The sequence below is a fragment of the Hemicordylus capensis genome, chromosome 4 (genome assembly GCF_027244095.1).
Source record: "Hemicordylus capensis ecotype Gifberg chromosome 4, rHemCap1.1.pri, whole genome shotgun sequence".
In the NCBI taxonomy this organism is placed as follows: Eukaryota; Metazoa; Chordata; class Lepidosauria; order Squamata; family Cordylidae; genus Hemicordylus; species Hemicordylus capensis.
This window is the reverse complement of record NC_069660.1, coordinates 199,035,938-199,054,085: the sequence shown is the minus strand read 5'-3', so window position 1 is coordinate 199,054,085 and position 18,148 is coordinate 199,035,938. Positions and strand designations below refer to the sequence as shown.

The window sequence follows — 18,148 nt, the reverse complement described above, 5'->3', positions numbered from 1 at the left end:
AGGCCCTCTGCCAGTCCATCTGCCCATTTGAACACATCCATCTCTCCTGGGGTTGCAGACAACAAGGGCTTCTGTCTCCCATGATTCCCTGTGGTGGCAGATCTGCAGACACTGCGCCACCAGACCGAAACTGGTAATTTTGAATGAGAATAAAGATCTGTCCCTGGTCCCACTGCTTCTCCAGTCTGCCCACCCAAGAACGCCCGGACACATGGAGTGTCAAATTCTCCTTTGGGTGCATGCAAGGTTTTCCTGGAGAGGAGGGTGTCACTGTGCAAAAACTCTTTCATTAACTGGTGTCCCCTTTTCCCAATGGCTCAACTCATAAGCACACAGTCCAACAGAAGGCTGAAGGCTTTTAAGCCCCAGTAGACTGGCACTGTTCTGAAAGGGCTAATTCTGGGTCACACAAATGGCCAGTGTGCATGCACAACAGCCCCCCAGATGGCCACTGCACACACACAGGTGGCCAAAATGGCCCTGAAATGGGAGATGAGATGAGGTTGGTGGGAGGAGGAGAAGCTGCTGCAGCTCCTCCGCACCCCAGCACCCCTTGAGGCCACTGCAGCCCTGCCCTGAAAATGGAGGTTGCTAGGCTGCAGTTGGACTAATGTCTGGGGTGCAATTCATAGTTAGAATAATCAACCAGGGATTTGGCAACCTCCAGTTTCCTGTTATGTGTGAATGTGGCCACTGTGTCCAATTCTGGCTCCAGCATTTTAAAAAGGAAGTTGTTAAGTTGGTACAGATTCAGGAGGGCAATGATGGTGAGGGGTCTTGGAGTTTTTGAAGGAGCTGGGTATGTTTAGCCTTGAGAGAAGACTAAGGAAGGATATGATACTGTCTTCAAAAACCTGAAGGATTTCAGAAGTAAACACAGACTTGTTCTCTGCTGCTCCACAAGGAATCAGACATAGGCTAGACATTAAGAAGAATTTCCTAACTGTAAGAGCCATTAGCAGAACAGTCTGCCCCATGCAGTGGTTTTCAAACAGAGGCTGGACAGCTATCTGTCAGGGATGCTGTAGCAGTTTCTGCACAGAGCAGAGGGCTGGAAAAGAAGAACTCCAAGGTTCCTTCCATCTCTAAAATTTTATTATTCTGCTAGCTGAGCCAGGTGCAGAGCATCTGTGCCTCCGGCAAGCCCACCCACCCACCGCCATCTTCTTTCCCCACTGGCCTGCCTGCTGCCTTTTTCTCCCCTCGTCCATTTCTGGCCAGCCGGGCTCTGGCTTCTTCTCCATCCCTCCCGCCAGCTTCTTCTCCTGCCCTCCCCCTGCTGCTGCTTTCTGGCTGGCTGGCCAGCTTCTTCTCATTCTCCCACCGTCTGCCCCCCTGCTTTCTGGACAGCTGGGCATCGGCTTATTCTCTCTCCCACCCGCTGGCTTCTTCTTCCACCCATTACCGCTGCTTGCTGGCTGGCTGGCTGGCTGCTACCATTGCCATTTTCTTTCCTCCACCCATCCAGTGGCTATCCGTCAGCTCTCTGATCTCTCGCAAGATCTGCCACTCATGGGATTGGCAATGGGCATGTCTTAGAGAATTATATATAAAGATATATAAATATAGCCCTATTCAAAGATTATGTTGAACACTTGTACAAATTTACACTCTACACAGATCCAGATCTGTACCCAGGTACAACTATTTATATGGGATGAAAGCTGGTTTATGGGAAGAGAGGAGCTCTTGTGGTAGGAAGCATGACTTGTCCCCTTTGCTAAGCTGGGTTCACCCTGGTTGCATATGAATGAGAAATTTCATGTGTGAGCACTACCACATATTCCCCTTAAGGGATGGAGCCACTTTGGGAAGAGCATCTAGGTTTCAAGTTGCCACCCTGACATCTCCAAGATAGGGCTGAGAGCGATTTTTGCCTGCAACCTTAGAGAAGCTGCTACCAGTCTGCGTAGACAATATTGAGCTAGATGGACCAATGATCTGACTTGGTATATGGCAGACAATGTCCTTATGTGTCTCTATGTTATACTGAACACAGGTACAGCAGTACTTTTCCTATATGTATCATGCATTTGAGGTTCACTTTTAAAATGAACACAAGTATAGTCATTCACAAAAAAGCATATATAAAAAAGCATAAGTGTACAGAAGTACAAAAAGTGTACTTCTGTACACTTGTACAACATAATGTTGGAATAGGGCTTCTGTCCATTCATCATCATCATCCTTCTTTTTGACGATCAGGACATTAGCTCCAGTTTTATGGCCCTTTACGTATGATTTATCAAAGATTATAGGCAAGGGCTCTGAGAGTATATTAGCAGGTTTTAGGATGAAATTCATCCAGCCCTTATGATTAACTCATTTTAGGTTTCCTGATCATGAACTGCAATACTTAAACTGCTTTTGAGAGTCTTTCACACAATTTCTGAATTGGAAGAAGTCTGATGAGGAAAAGGCCTTGATCCCACAGGATGCAGGGTTAAGGGTCTCTTAGCCGATTGCTTCTCTTCAAAAATGGAGAAGCAATCCTTGGAGAGGAAGTTAAAAACAAAACACTCCTTTATCAGCATGTTAATTCTATTTACTGAGCCTTCACGGGGTGGTGGTGGTGGTAGCACAGTCCCCTGAATGAACCCAGCCCCTTCCCTCTCCAACTGGAAGCATCAAATGCAGGCGGGGAGGCGGGCGGGGGGACGTGGATTTAATTACAGAAGCCATTCTGGAATTTGTGGTTCATTCTGGAATGTTGCAGAATTAAATTAATTCTGCTCTCCAACAAAATCGGTAGAATGGGATTGTGTGGTTCTATTCATTCTAGAAATACCAGTCACAAATGCATAATAGCAGCAGGTCCCAAGAAAATATCCCAATCCTGAAATAAAATTCATCCCCCCACTCCCAGTGCTCACTAGCAGAATATGGTCTCAAGTGAGCTCTACTGTAGAGTCTAATTTCCATTTGCTTTTTACATTTCCTCTTCCTTCTGAGTTTGAATTTATTTCAACAAATTTCCCCCTTGAAGAAGGATTTCCAAAATAGGCCACTGGAATAGCCTTCTATCAGGATCAGATAGATGGAGAGACTTGCCTGTTAAAGCATCTTCCGAACCTGAAAGGGATATGGAATCCCTTTCTTCTGGGGTGAATGCAAATTTTCATTTACATCTGCAAGTGTGTGGGGGAAGGGGGCAGGATTAGATGTTATAATTCTGGGTTTTCCCATAAAGTTTTAAAGTCTGTAGGCAACTTTATAAATATTTCAGATATGTTTGTCCTATTGAAATCATTGATAATATTAAATGGTACATTACATTGTCGAAAGTTTTAGTGACATAAGAAATGCTTTGGTTGGTTCATGTACTGTCTTAATCATGCAGGTGAACACTTTGTGTGTGTGGAGTGGGTGGGGGTGGAAGTGCATATACCTTTGGCTAGAATATAAGATTTCTCTTAGCAATTACATATTTCACCTAAAATTGATTCATCCAGTACAAGCAAGAACATAATAGTGCATGAAAGCAGCTTATCAGTACCCTGAGAGGCCTGTTTTATGAATTTGTTTTTGTAGGATTCAACTTTGAAAGTGATCTTGGATGATATATATTTTTCAAGCTATTACATCCTTCTCATGTTTAGATACTGTACCTACTGTCTTCTGCAAAGCAGCACTCCACTTCTGAGGCTTGCAATCTAATTACTCTTTGGTGTGCCCTTTTAATCCTTCAAGCGCCTGTGATTTATAGTTTAATATAACATAGCAGAAGTTCAGGACAACACTTAAGTACTTTTGGAAATTAGAAAAATTTTGCCTAGATAATCTGCATGTGACACAGGTCTTGGATAAAACATGAAATATGGTGTCCTCGTGATTACAGGCAGAGAACAAGAAATTAATTGCAAGTCTTTAGTGCAATTTATACTTCAAAATTATTCTGGGAAGATTACTTTGCTCTAACAGAAATTCCCACTACTTATCAGTTCTTGCTATTTTTAACAAACAAAAATCTGATAAAAAGACAAAAATTGCATTGCATTTATTACTGAGTGACTCATTTTATTGTTTAAGATTACATTAATCCAATTGTTCACTAGCTGCGGAGGGATCCATTATGGAATTAGGTTTGAGAGGACTACTATACTACTGTGAGAAGGCACAAGATATGTTCTATAACATCTTCACAATAAGACAGATCATCTTATTGTGAAGATCTGTCCGTCACCTTATTCCTCTTGAACTACTTTATTTATATGGGCAGGAGAGGTACCATCACAAAGCTCAGGAAGAATAAAGATAACAGATTGAGTTTGAGGAACCTGTGACATTTCACTGGGAACACAACCTCAAGTGCAACATCACCCTAGATAGAACAGTAAGAAAAGGGCTTTTTCGATGCACAGCTAAGGGTCATTGAAGGAGCATAGCTAGGGGAGAGTGGACCTGTGTTCACATCTCTCCTGGCAGCCCCTCAGAGTGAGGGCGATAAAGAAGAAAATAGGGAGGGGTGGAGCTGGGGCCCCTCAGGAGCTGGGGGTGGGTATTCTTTGAACCCATCCACTCAATTATAGTTACACCCCAGGCCATTGTGAGAACAGCCAATTGACTAATTCAAACACAGCCAGGGATTGGTTAGAGGAGTGATCAAGAAATAACACTGAGAAGTAGTAAATGCTCACAAGTGCCACAGCCTCCGTTCAAATTCAGTCCTTATTACATTTATTTATTTATTTATTTTAAAAAATCCACTTCAGGAGACAATGAGGGTATTCATATATGTGTGCAAAACCGGGTTAAGGGAGCCCAGCCTGGTTTTGCATGTGGGAATCATCTGGGCAAGCAGGGAGCACACCTATAAATTGTGCATTGATCGTCTGCAGGGAAGGTTTAACCCACCTTCCCTGCAGCTCACTCTGGAGCCCTTCTCACTGCTCATGAGAAGAGGGTCTATGTATCTAATGGATTTCATATATCAAAGCTAGCTTGTTTATTTATTTGTGCATTTATTTATCTAAATATGTATGTATGTATGTATGTATTTGATGACTTGGTATACTACCCACTATCCAAGTCTCTCAGTGGTTTACAGCATAAAACAAGTTTGGACTTTAGCCTCTATCTCACAACAACCTTGTGCAGTAGGTTAGACCAAAAGACAGTGGCTAATGAAAGGTTACCTGAACATCTTTATCTCCAAGGCTGAGATTTGAATGCAGGTCTCCACAGACCTAGTCCGACAGCCTATCTACTCTACCACACTGGCTTCATGAGAAATAAATGACTCTTTCTTAAACTGTAAACTGAGTGAGAAGGAGACAGAAAAAGAAATTGTCTTAATTGTACTTCAGTCCCCACTGAGAATAGAGATAATAGCCTGATTTTGTTTTCCTAATTTACTCGACTAATTCCTGGAGAATAACGACTTTCCTATTTGTTGTCCATCTATCTTGCCCTTTCACAGAACTACTGGAATATTGTTGGATGTGGAAGTGGAAGCAATAGGCTTTAAAATTAGTACCATGGTCTACTGAGATTAAAGTGACAGTTTCAAACCTTGAGAGTGTCATGCTGTGGAAAGTTTAGTAGTTGAGATGATGACAATGTTGGATGATTCCATTGACAGAAACTGAGGACAGGGCAGGCTCCTGTCAGAGAAGGAACGTTGGGGGTGAGGGGGAGATCTGTCCTGGGAGTCACCAGTAGGCAGTGAGGCAGAATATCAAGGGAAACAAAAGGAGAGGGAGGGAATAAAAGGACTTTGTTTCAGATCCACAGAGAAAAGAGATGTATCTGGAAAGAAGACTGTAATTAGGCAGGATCACGCTAATTGCACACTTCTGAAAGCTCTGAAGTAAAGCCCTGAAATGCAAACATTTTTTTCTCTAGTTACAAACGTTCCTCTGTTTCATCTGCAATATTGTTATGTGCCCACTGAGACCTAAGGCCAGGATTTGATTCCATGAGAGTGCAGGAAAAGTGTAGAAAGTTTTGTGGAGTGCAGAGTTCAGTTTCCTAACTATCTCAGCTATCTATAAATGAAGAAACCCCACCACCACCACCACACACAACTTTCTGTATATTTCTATATATATATATTTAGCCATTCTTATTGTGAAGATAGGCTTTTAAAGTATTCACATGATAAGTGTTGAAGTGAAATACCAGAAGCCAAAGAAGGGGCAAAATAAGTTTCCCACTGGCAGAGGTGAAATGTGGGCTTGTATGCCCTTCCTAGCATCCTAAGGGGGTTTGGGGGAAAGGTTGAAAATTTGTTTAAAATCACCCACTTGCCGATTTCTTTTCTGGGTTGGGTGGTAGGTAGCACCCATCATGTCCTATCACACAACCCACTTTGGTGTCCCTAGGAACTACCTGTGGGGAACAATGGGGTGTTGTGAGTTCCCCATTGTTCCCTATGTCTAGAATACTTGAAACATTTCAAGTTTGTTCCATCAAAGCTGGCTGTTTTGATGGAACAAACTCAAGGTGTTTCGGCCATCTGCATTTCATTTTGAGCTTGAAATGAAATGCAGAATCTATTTCGTGAACATCCCTAATAGAGTGCTGACCCACAAAAATGTCAGTCTCTAAATTATCCTCTCTTTATAGCTCAAGAAGTTCTTGCTAGGGGTGTGCAATTCGGATTTTCTGTGTTTCAATTTGTAACCGAATCGAAACAGCCCTGATTCGGTTTGGATCCGAATCGGACCCATCCAAATCACCCCAAATTTGATTCGGATCCGAATCGCGGCTGATCTGAAATGAATCGATTTGGGTTTTGAATCTGTCCTATTAATTTCCCCAGATTCCCAGCTTTCATTTAAAAAAATAAGCTAAGCTCTAGCCCTTATAGAAGTGGAGTTATGGAGCAAAATGTGTGGTCACTATTTTTTAAGTGTTTGGATTCCTTGGTGTATAATAACTTTCACTCAATGAATCCTTATGAGGATTCATTACACACCTTCATTTCTTCGATTCATTTTGACTGTCTTTTAGACAGTGCCAATTGTCAACTGCCATGTGCCACCTACACCCCACTCCCACCCACAAGGCAGTGAGGTACTACTCAGTTTAAGTTAAGTGACTAATGGGTGGAGGCTACCACCCAAATTGCAGAGGGATTGGACAAAGGGCTGATTTTTGATGAATTGTTGAAGTTTTCCATAGGGAATCATGTAGTTTTTAACAGGGAGGTCTGGCCCCCAACACAGAGGCATGGGTCAAGACATTTAGTATGTTTCCTCAGGTGCCCCAACCCCTTGGGACAGTTCTGCTTCAACTATGAAGTTAATACACTTGAAGGGAAGTTTTGGGTTGAATTTGCATTGTGGCAAATTCTAATTAAGAGTTTACATCTTAACTCAGATTTATCATCAGTCACTTCCATAGCAGGATGTGTTTTACAATACATGTGTTATTCACCTTGACAATATGTATTACTCCTTAATATACCTAATTTACGAATCGGGTACTGATACTGAGAGAAAATAGGCTTCTGTAAGCCATGAAGTTAATATGTGCTGGTTCAAATGATATTGGCCCACCAGCACACATGAAGAAAAGCAGCCACACACAGAGCACACGGAGAGCACACCCACCAGGACATCCTCCATGGATGTCCCAACACCCTTGCAGAGTGTCTCTTGATTGCATCTGTGGGCTTTTCATCCCTCCACTGAACATTTGAAAGGAAGTGGGCTATGTCTATGTCCTCACTGGTTACACTTCCCAGAGTCCAGGAATTCAGTGAAAGAGGCCCGAAGATGTATAATCTGTACACAAGCATATAGGTAGCTAACTTATACTGAGTCAGACCATCGATCCATTTGGCTCAGTATTGTCTACTCTGATTGGCAGTGGCTTTCCTGATAGGAGACAGATTGCTTCAGACAGGATTCTTTCCCAGACCTATCTGCAGATGCTAGGAATTGAATCTGGGACCGTCTTCATGCAAAGCAGATACACTGAGCTATGGCCTCATCAGGCAAGGTTCTTCATTCTGTACAGAAGCCTTATGTAGGGGTGTGCATGGAACCGGCTGGTCCAGTTCAGTTCAAGTCCGAACTGAACATGAACAAGATCAGGTCAGTTTGGTCCGGCACTCTCTCGAACACCCCCCCCCCCGCCGCAGTTCGTTCTGGTCCAGGGGGGTTCACAATTTTTTTTTAAAAAAAATATTTTTATTACACTTACCCCCCGACCGAACAGAGGGTGGTTCAGTTCGACCCTGAACAGTCGAAGTGTACCTGTCTGATGTTGAAAACATTCGATGTCAAACCTGTTCACACATCCCTAGCCTTATGCACATAACCCTATGTGCATAGGGCCACGTTCACACATTAACGTGTGGTGAAGTGCTACTGCACTGTATCTCATTGAACATGAGCAGTAGTGTGATACAACTGCTAAAACGGTTAATGAAATGTTGGGCTACATGAACACATGCATAATGTCCAGATTATGAGAAGTAATCATTCCACTATATTCTGTGCTGGTCAGACCTCACTTGGAAATACTATGTCCAGTTTGATTATACTTTTGAAATTGGATGATATTTGCTTGTGCTTTTAGATTTGTACAATACATATTTCAAGAGAGAGGTTATGGTAATCAAGAGGAAGATTGTTAAGGTTTAATTTTATTCTGAAAAGTAATTGTGTAATTACTTCAAGGATATTGTTATTTATGTTCTGCAAATGACATGTAAATTGGATTGAAGCAACCATAAAAAAGGATTTCTTCTTTTGCACTAAGTACCGTATAATTGTACAATTATTGTTTTCATATCTAGTGAAGTAAATTGTATCTAGATTTTTTAAAAATAGATTGTCACATTAAAATGCATTTATTCTGTCACCTACACTTATAAAGTATAGTTGTATAAGCTGGAAAACGAAACTATTAGTATGTAAAAAGCTACACTATTGTCTTTTTGCAGAGCACTTTTTAGTCAGAAGGATCTTTGAAGGAGACAAGCCAGGCTGCTTCCAGAATTTGGCAACCACCCATTATACCTGGGTGGGGCCAGCAGAGGTGCACCTAGGTAATTTTGGAGCCTGGACCTAATGGCCTTTGGAGGCCCTCCTCCCTTGCAAATTATTATAATATTATTTTTATTATTTCTTGTTTACACAGTCAGACAGGTGTTATTGACTGCTTTGTTTTATCCAGACATCGAGTCCTTCCCAAGGACCTAGGATGGCTGAATTTTATTGTCAATGTTGTTGCTGTTGTTATAGATATCGTTGCAGAATATAGGTTGTTCCCAGTAAAGCTGCTTTTTTTAATTGGCTGATGGTGATTTCTGTGGCCCCTATGGTGTTGAGGTGCTCTTCAAGGTCTTTTGGAACTGCACCCAGGGCGCCAATGACCACTGGGATGATTTTGGTCTTTTTCTGCCACAGCCTTTCAATTTCAATTTGTAGATCTTTGTATTTGGTGATTTTTTTCTATTTCTTTTTCTTCTATTCTGCTATCTCTTTTGTCCCACCAATTAATCTGGGGTACAATCCATCCACTTCCTCCACAAGCCTCCTTGAGAAAATACACAATACAAGGCATGGCTCAAGACATTTTGGTCTCTAGTATAAAAATATCACTTCTTCACCAAACCGCATCATCCACTGGGAAGTTCTCCTGCACAATCTGTGTATGTCAATAAGATTTTTACAAAAGAATGTCCCAGGGGATTGTGCCTCATAAGTTTGATCTGTCTCTCAATTTATCATCTTTAATGGAAACCAAAGTCTACTGCTTGAAACTACTGTCTCGCCTTGCCTCATGGCAAGGCCAACTCTGCATTCTCCACACACAATTCCAGAAGTGCAACATTTCTCAACGACATGAAGGAAAGAAGATTTCACATTAAAAACACAGGGAATCATAGGTTTCATCCACATATTTAAAGATATGCATGGTGTTTAAAATGAGCTTCTGCACGAGTGGCCTAACGTGTGGACTAGTTTTCCTAAACCAATTCCTTGGGTGTCAGTCCCATATGATACAAGGAGTGCAATCATCATAGAAACTAATGAAAGCTGGGCATGTTTTTAAAAAATTGCAACTCTTTGGAACCAAACCAAACCTATTGCCTAAGAGTTAAGAAACAAAACTCTAGAAAGACTGTTCAGCAGTCTAGCCTTCATGCAGAGATCAACAAAGTGACAAACGGACTAGCGCAGCTTTCATTCAGGCTCAGTGGACAAAAGTCCTGCTGAGGTAATAAACCTCCAGGGAATACCCATTGAGTATATGCGCTACACAAGAAGACACGAGGGCCCCCTTGAGAAAAAACATCATATCAAGCTTCAAGAAACCAAGAAAATGGGTGACAAGCTTGTGGGTGATAAGTAAATTTACATAAGAGCCAAAAAGATATTCTGAGAAGAAGAAAAAGATGAATAATTTTATTTGTCTCCGTCAAGAAAACCCAGGCTTTTAGATCTCTGAAAAATGTAGGCTTCCAGTTTACAGAAGCTAGTACACTTTGGAGGTTATGGTAAACTCTCAGATTGAAGCTCTGTTCACATAAGCAGCAGGCCTTGGTTCATATGGTGCTGGTGCAAATGGGGTGGTGTAGTGTGGAGTGCATGTCCATACATAACTGGCATGGAGTGCATGGTCATGCATAAGTTCTTCTGGGTGACTGTGACATTAGAGGCATTCTGTGTGAAATAATTTTTGAATGTATGATCCATGGCTTAGTGTGTGGCAGCAGTGGGAAAGGGGCAGTCTGCTTGTGTTTGTTGTTCCCAGCACAAGCAGACTTCACTGCTTTTATTTTGTCCAACAAAAAAAGAAAGAAAGAAAAGAAAACACAAGCAGCAGATGTCTTGCCACTTCAGCAGTATGCATGTATGAGCAGTATGCATGCTCATGCACAGGCTGGCAATTTTTGCCTATTTCCCCTTCTTCCAAAAGCAAATATGTCCCTGAGGACTGTGTGACACTCAGGGACATATGAACATACTGCACAAAGTGCTTCTGGGAGAAGGGAAGACTGGAGAAAAATGTGCATGCACACACCCATGCAAGAGTGCCCATGCTGCTGAAGTGGGAAGGCATCAACTGCACATGTGTTTCTTTTGATTCCATATGCACAATATTAGTCAAGCTGTCAGCTGATGTCTGTGGCACTGTGCAAGAAGACTAATCCTGTGCTGGTCCCAGATGGAAAGTGGGTGAATTCAGGCTTTTTGCATCGTCAGGGCTGGATCCAGGTTGGGGGTGGGTGGGCTTTAAACAGAAAAGAGCTTCAGTAGGCTCATCCACAGAAAGAAGCAAGGTATCCCATCCAGCAGGACGAGGCAGCCTGCTATATCTACCTCTAAAGGTTGCAACTCATTTCTTCTGTTGCCTCCTCTGGTGGAGAGGCAGTTCAGGGGGACTGTGCTCTTTGGTTCCTTCTATGTTTCTGGAACACCTTTGTGGATACTGTTGCTGCCAATTCAGAAGCTTCTGGTGTAATTCAGAAGCCTTCATGGTGTAAACAGTGAGTATGAATAGCAGTTATCTCACAGGCAAAGCAGCCACAACTACTGCTTCTGTCACTCTTGTACAGAGAAGACTAAAAAGTGGTGGGGGCAGAACAGGAAGGCCCAGCCCTATAGCACTAATAAGAGGCTGTCACTGCAGAACCTGAATGTGCTCAGGCTATTCTCTTTCCTGAACCTGCCAGCAGGAGAGAAGTGCCACTAGGAAACAACAGCTTGAACTTGCTGCTGCCTGGTAGGGATATGCATGAAACTGTTCAGAGGCCATTTTATGGGCCTCAGAACAGTTTCGAACACCGGGGGGGGGGTTGATGTTTGAAGCCGGGGGGGTGCCACTTTAATGGCAGGAAAGAGATGCACTTATCCCTCCCCCACTTCCCCCCTGCTGGCGCTCGTTTTCCATAGAAGCCTTCAGGGCGGCAGTGTAGCTCCTTGCCGCCCCTTCCCCCCTCTTTGGCCGGAAGTGGCTGGAAGTACAGTGTGCGCATGCACTCACACTCAGTATTTCTAGCCACTTCCGGCCAAAGAGGGGGAAGGGGCGGCAAGGAGGTATTCTGCTGCCCCAAAGGCTTTTATGGAAAATGAGCACCAGCAGGGGGAAAGCGGGGGGAGGGGTAAGTGCACTCTCCCCCGCTCTTAAAGTAGCACCCCTCACCCCCTCGAGCCACCCCCACCCAGTTCCGTGCACATCCCTACTGCCTGGCATTATTATTATTATTATTATTATTATTATTATTATTATTATTAATAATTTATTTATTTGGTTTCTATACTTCCCTTCCAAAAATAGCTCAGGGCGGTTTACACAGAGATAATAAATAAATAAGATGGATCCCTGTTCCTAAAGGGCTCACAATCTAAAAAGAAAAATAAGATAGACACCAGCAACAGTCACTGGAGGTACTGTGCTGGGGGTGGATAGGGCCAGTTACTCTCCCCCTGCTGATGCTGACGAACCTAGAGATGCTGATGAACCTCCCAAAGCTCAGTCACGGAGAAGAACTTAGTGGTGGGGGCGGGAGGGAGTGCCTTGAAGAAGTCCACCTAAAATAAGAGGCAAATTGAGATCTGAGTTTCTTCTCAGAGTTGGAGGTCAGCATAGTTTGGGGGCATCTCCTCCCCCAGCATACTCCCCATGTAGTCCTTTACCTACCCATCAAATGTTGGGAGCACAAGCAGCAGGGCAAGGGGGTAAAGGTAAAGTGTGCCATTGGGTTGGTGTCGACTCCTTGTGGTTGCCTTTGGTAGAATACAGGAAGGGTTTATCATTGCCCCCTCCCACGCAGTATGAGATGATGCCTTTCAGCATCTTCCTCCTATATCGCTGCTGCCCAATATAGGTGTTTCCCATAGGAGGGAGAGCTTTTTCTTTCTTCGCTCCCCTGTTGCCCTGGTGCACTGTGGAGCAGCACACTAGGAGTAAAGCAGCAACAGCAGCACAGAGATTCCTCCCTTCTCTGATCACAGGAGTGGGGAGGGTGCCATTAAGTGGTGATGGCGATGCTACCTAGTGATGTAGAAGCTCTCCTCACCTCAACCTGGATTAGCCCAGGCATATTCCAGTTTCTTTCTTGCAAGGGTCAGGGTTTTGGAGCATGTACTTAGGGGCCATTTGGATGTGGGGGCCAATTGCCCCCATGATCAATTGAAGGATGGCTTGACAGTGAATCATCCCAACCCCTCTTTGAGCTATGTTCATGCAAACCAGCACCAAATCAGGAAGCAATTCCCCACCATCTCTCCACACTCAGCACACATCCCCCAGCATGACATTTGCTTGTCAGCAGGTGGGAGCAGCAACAAGCTGTAAGCAGCGGAGAAGAGAGGGCACTTTTTATCTTCTCTCCCCCCACCCCACCATCATCCTAGAAAGCAATTCGCCAGGAGTAAAGTGAAGTAAGCTTTAGAGGTGAGGCTGGTTCGCACACCACTACTAAAGAAGCCAAAATCAGTGCCTGAACAAAAGCAAGGGATTCTGGCAAATCCTACCTTATGTTTTGAATTGTTGGATCTAAATGAAATTGTTCCCTGGTTTAAATGTTAGAGGCCTCAAGCAGCAGTTACAATAAACTGTTTCATAATATGGCAAGGAGGAGATGAAACAATTGTTAATCAGCCAAATCTACCACTACCCCATGTAATTAGCAAAGCAGACAGGAGATATGCCAAACACTTAGCATGAGAACATGAAGTGGGATGAGCAGAGCAAATTTGAATTTGACAGGTGAACAGAATGAATGCCGAATTTTTATTTTTATTCATTGTCCCTTAACCTACAGCATGTATATCTGGCCACATTTTTCTGTAACAGAGAAGCCCTATTCACATTCAGATCTATCTGCACACTCATAAATGCTGTTCATATGCACAACCTAACCCAGGCTATGGCCGTCCAGCCTGGGTCAGGCTGTATATGTGAAGCACCGGGATCCGCATGGATCCCAGGGCTGCCCAGAGGCATATCTAGGGAAAATAGCGCCTAGGGCAAACACTGAAATTGCGCCCCCTGTCCAAGCATATGACACCCATCTTTCAGATAACTTTACCATAATATCAGCTGAAAAATACAAGTCAAGCTCGTTAATCTTTTAATATTTCAAAAACTATTTTAGCAGTGGACTTAGCCAGACCAGAAAATGCTGGAAAACTACAAATTTCAGTATGCTGGGGCTCATGAAATACCCAAATACTATGTGGAGGTGTACTTGGAAAACTAAACAGAAGTGCCTGTCTAATTCTCTACTATGCATTGTAGCATCACCATTACATAAGTTTCAAAAATCAGTGGAGAATTTGACTTTACCCAGATACTCTGTAAATAATTAAAGGATATGCAGAGTAAACTGTGTCACTGCTTGGAATATATTCTAGTCTTTCAGAAAGACAGTTAAAATGAGGGAAAGAGAGCAAGAAACTCCCAGTGGGCCTTAATACTAAGGATTTCACACTGATTCAAAGACAAACTCACCATTATTAGCCATATTAGCAAGACATCACATTTAACTCACTTATCACAAGAAGCAAAGTGAGAGCAAATGAATACAATCCTAGCTCTTAAGCGTCAGCTCAGTATTCACAAGCCCTGATTCTCTGTACATAGTGCCAATCTGAATGTGTACAGTGTCTTATATTATATTTTTATTATTATTATTTTTACCCGTAGCCCCATTGGGGGGCTTCGTAAAGGCTGGTTTTGTTTTGTTTTTTGCAAAGATTCCCCCTCACCCCGCTGGCCTCTAGGGCCTCGCAGGGACCATTTGAGCATGTCCAGTGGCCGTTTTAAAAAATAATCTTCTTTTTAAAAAAATGGCCACTGAAAACAAAATGGCCACCGCGCATGCTCAAATGGCCTCTGCAAAGCCTGGCATGACCTAGAGCCTCACAGAGGCCATTTGAGAATGCACGGTGGCCATTTTGTTTTTGGCAGCCATTTTTTTTAAAAAAGTTAATATTACAAAATGGCACCCCCCTTGGCGCCCGGGGCACGTGCCCTGCCTGCCCTACCCCTAGATACGCCCCTGGTGCTGCCAGCCTGCCTAACCTGAATTTTTTAGATGTTAGCCAGGGTTAAGGGTGTGAGTGTGGCCCTTAACCCCACAGCTGGGATTGTGTGTCTGCCTGCAGCCCAAGGAAACATAGAGACAGGCGCCTAAAGCACCCATCTCATGGGGGTATCGCCCAGTGCACCAAACTCACCATGCACTGCATTGAGGGATATCTGGAGGCTGGGACACATTGTCCTAGCCTCTGGTTATCTGTGTTGCTTGGACCAGTGTTGCGGACTGAGAGCATGAGCCATGCTCCCAGAAACATGTACTGGATCGTCTGGGGGGAAGGTGAGTTGGACCCTGCCTCCCCCCCACCTCGCCCTTATTTTGATCGTGTTCATAGCCTTTCAATATTCATTGCATATACAGCAGTAACTTCCTATCTGTATCCAGGCTCACTTTTAAAATGAATATAGTTATTTATTTATTTATTCATTCATTCATCAAACTTATATACCACTCAATGTTCATCTCTGGGCGGTTAACATAAAACAATTAAAACACATATAAAAGTTAAAACAAATCAACAGTTTAAAATCAACCATAAAATTAAAACAGACAATTTTTTAAAAGCTTGGACGAAAAGATGAGTTTTCAGTAGTTTTTTTAAAAATTGCCAGAGATGGGGAGGATTGTATCTTAGCAGGGAGCACATTCCATGATCTCGGGGCAGCAACCAAGAAGACACTCACGCAAAACTTGTAGATGTCTACAAATACTTGTACACATTTACAGCGTGATATCTGAATAGGGCTAAAGTGTTAATTAAAGGACCCAGCTAATCAATATGTGGGAAACGTAAACAGTTTCCAGTTGTATTTTTATGCAAAAACCAATGTTGGATGCTGCCAGTTTCACTAAGGAATAGGGGTGTGCATTTTGGAATTTTCTTGTTTCGATTTGTATCCGAATCAAAATACCCCCATTTCGTTTTGTACCCAAATTTTCTGAATCCGAATCAGCTCTGTTTTGTTTTGTAGCCGAATTTTCCGAATCCAAATCGATTTGGATTTTTAAAAAGGGTCCAAGGGCAAAAAGAGTGGGTGATGGTCGTAGTGTCCAATGGGTGGAAGCTACTACCCAAATTTCAAAGGAATTAGGCAAAGGGCTGATTTTTCTGGTGAATTTTTTTTAAGTTTACACATCTTTAAGAATTTTCCCATAGGGAATAATGGGGATTCCAGCAAATGTATCGCTTCAAATCAAGGGGAAAGGGATGACCCAGAGCAGAGTGTGGTGGGTGGTAGTGCCCAAAGAGGGCAAGGAAACTTCCAGAATTATCTCAAAAGAATTAGGAACATAGGAAACTGCCATATACTGAGTCAGACCATTGGTCTGTCTAGCTCAGTATTGTCTTCACAGACTGGCAGCGGCTTCTCCAAGGTTGCAGGCAGGAATCTCTCTCAGCCCTATCTTGGAGAAGCCAGGGAGGGAACCTGGAACCTTCTGCTCTTCCCAGAGTGGCTTCATCCCCTGAGGGGAATATCTTGCAGTGCTCACACATCAAGTCTCCCATTCATACGCAACCAGGGAAGATCCTGCTTAGCTATGGAGACAAGTCATGCTCAGCCACAAGACCAGTTCTCCTCTCCATTGTGCAAAGGGCTGATCTTTTGTGAATTGTTGAAGTTTACGTGTGTTTTAAGATTTCTCCCATAGGGAATAATGGAGGTTTCAGCAGCCCCATAATTCCACTTGGGGGGCACTGGGGTTTCCCAGAGCGAGGGGTTGTGTAGTGCACATAGGGTGCTAACCACCTCCATACCCACAAGCCCTTGGGGTACTGGGTTTTGTGTTTCTGAGGTGTTCATTGTAGATTCTCTGGTAGTATATGAGATTTTCAGTGAAAAACAAGAATCCACTCTCATATGCTACCAGAGAATCTACACTCAGAACACCACAGAAACAACAGAACCCAGCACCCCATGGGTTAGCAATCCTTCCCCTGGCCAATGTGGGGGTCAATAAAGAGTGGCAAGAAGCAAAAGAGCCAATGCAGAACAAGGAGGGAATTGTCAGCATGTCAGCCCATGATTTAGGTCACCGATCAGAAGGCTGGAAGGGTGGGAAATTCAAAGAGATGTCAAACACAAAATGGAGACTGACTCAGAGATCACCACAAAATGGAGGTCCGAAACAACAAATCGTTTTGTAGCCGAAACAGGGACGTTTTGTTTTGTATACAAAACTTTTGGATCTGGAAAATGGGTGTTTTGTTTTGTCTACAAAACACCAGAAACAGGCTGTTTTGGGTACAAAACGTTTTGTATCCGAGACGTTTTGCACATCCCTACTAAGGAATGGTAGTGGGGAGAGCATCCTTAGGCCTTCCCCTCCTGTCATTCTTCTACTCAATATCACATCCTGGGACTGTTTTTCTTCCCTCACAGGAAAATAGATCTGTCCCTGTGTCTGTGCTCTACAGGTAAGAGCAGCTAGGGGATTGTAGATTTTGAATGGAAAATGGCTAGAAGGAGCAGCCCCTCTCACCTACTTCGCTTCCACTCCCAATTGCAGTCTGATAGTACTTTTCAATTAAAACAAACTTTGGGAGACCATTCAAGCATCTTTCATGTACTGTACAGGGCAAGCACTGAACGGGTCCATTGCTGGAGTGAACATTTTATCCACCTGCTCATTTGTGCAAATAACTGCTGTAGTCTGCAATGGGTTCCTAATTGAGACACAGCTCCCAACAATTTTTAATTTGGGAGGAAGCTTGTATATAGGAGTACATCTCTCTCTCCTTTGTCCTGAACCTGAAAGCAAACATAAGTCATGCTAAATGAGAACTGTCAGCAGCTATCCACTGACAAGACAAAATGACAATTCACTGATTTATAGGTGACTTGGCTCAGCACTTGACTGACAACACGAATGGCGATCCGACTGGGAAACAGCCAAGCAGCATCCCTGGAACACAATCTCACAAAACAAAAGTTCCTGAGTTGTTTTCAACCATAAGCCTATGAAAACATAATTAAAACCTTTCCCAAACATAGTCACTTAAAGGAGATCATCTCTCTCTCATTTTGTCCTTGTCATTAGACTTAACAGAGTGGAAGAACAATCACTGACCTGACCACAGTCCTCTCTGCATGACATATCAAGAGTACCATATTATGGCATGCTTTCTGCACTTTGAAAAGT

The 18,148-nt window shown here is 43.2% G+C and overlaps 1 long non-coding RNA gene across 1 annotated transcript in view; it reads left to right on the top strand.

Moving 5' to 3' along the window:
* Positions 1–18,148, top strand: part of LOC128324070 (uncharacterized) — a 43,055-nt gene that overhangs the window by 12,579 nt on the left and 12,328 nt on the right. The gene's annotated exons all lie outside the window — the stretch shown is intronic.